Source organism: Gekko japonicus, unplaced genomic scaffold, assembly GCF_001447785.1.
Source record: "Gekko japonicus isolate JY-2015 unplaced genomic scaffold, Gekko_japonicus_V1.1 scaffold2458, whole genome shotgun sequence".
NCBI classification, from domain to species: Eukaryota; Metazoa; Chordata; class Lepidosauria; order Squamata; family Gekkonidae; genus Gekko; species Gekko japonicus.
In genome coordinates this window covers 242,147-243,741 of record NW_015166495.1, presented here as the reverse complement: position 1 = coordinate 243,741, position 1,595 = coordinate 242,147, and positions in this window count along the sequence as shown.

Here is a 1,595-nt window from a genome sequence, read left to right as displayed (position 1 = left end):
ATATGGAAACAAATAGCAATAAAAATAACAAATAGAACCAACAATGGGGTAAGACACAAAAGGATCACGTTTATACTTATCTGAATTCCAGTAGAGGAGCAACTCCTTATCAGTCTCAGTAGAAACAAGGGAGAACAAAAGTATTACTTTGGAGATCTTACAAGCACACGGAATGGTCCAGCCAAAACACGTGTGGGCTCTCAGGTCGCGACTCCCGAGGGCTCCTTAAGATCACCTGCAGTACACTTAAGTTGCAAAGCTGAAGGTATTAAGAGGGGTGGTTAGCTAACAGAGAAACAAAGGCTGTGTTTCTCTTTTTAAAACCTAGCTTTGGGGGTTGGCTTAAGGCCAATCTATACCTCAAAATCCATCCCCTTCTCTAAACCTATAGGCTGACGGGTTGTGACACTTTACCTAGAGGGGAGTGGGGCGATATTCAAATCCTAGACCTAACTTCAAAGGGAGCCATGTGGCCAGGTGTCAAAGTTGTATTTCCATAGCAACTTTTGACTTGCAGATCGATGGCTTGACTCAAGAAGGCAATAACAGGATGTGATGCAGAACCAGATAGTTGGAGTTACGTGCAATTCCAGCAGGGTTGTAATGGTGGGAAAACCTGTTGTTTTCCAAAGTCTCCAAGCTGAGCCTAATGGCGAAGGTCTTCTTTATTCCAAGGCATGCTGGGATGGTGTGAGTGTGCATAGGTCCATTAGCATAAGCAGCATAAATCTTGCTCCTAGGAGCTTCCAGGTGCAAGCATGAGATGCAAAGCAAGCTAACCCAGGACCCAGCATTTCCCACATTTGCCATACACACAAGCAAAGACACTTTACAGACATACAGCATCAGCACAAATAATACATTTAAAAACACACATGGTAACATTTGGATCTGTAATGTAGTTAATGTACTACCAATTAAAAGTTCACCTTGTTTAAACTCTATCAGTTGTTGCAATATATTTTTAATAAATGGGATTTTCTCCGAATTGGGGGCATAAATCGATGCTATTGTTGGTGGTTCCCTGTTTAGCTCTCCTCTAATAAAAACAAATCTCCCTTTTGCGTCTAATTTAGTCTGTTGACATTGAAAGGGGACATTTTTAGATAATAAAATAGTGGTACCCCTGGCTTTTGAAGAACCTGGTGCATGTATCTGTTGGGTAACCATTTTGTTTTTAACACTATGTTATCTACTCTTTTCATGTGTGTTTCTGGCATACATAGTATATTAACACGCTCTTTGGTCCAGTAGTTTGAAATCCTTTTAAGTTTAATTTTGTTGTTAAGGTCTCTTGCATTCCAAGTAGCCATTTTAAATTGTTGGGCCATCTTATTTCTCACCAAAATTAATTTTGAAAACTAACTTTTATACAAAATATGAATTTAGTCAGTGTATCTTAAAATAGTCTTAATGGTTACCAGAACGTCTTCAATAACTTTTTTGTTCTGAAGTAGTATTAACTTCAAATCTAGTAGCTCAATGTTCTAACAAAAAGCAATAAACATGCAATTGAATAAATACTATTGTGTCTTGAAGTTACACAGCACTATTTTGCACTAATGTACTAAGGCAGTTGTGTGAATAATATCCTA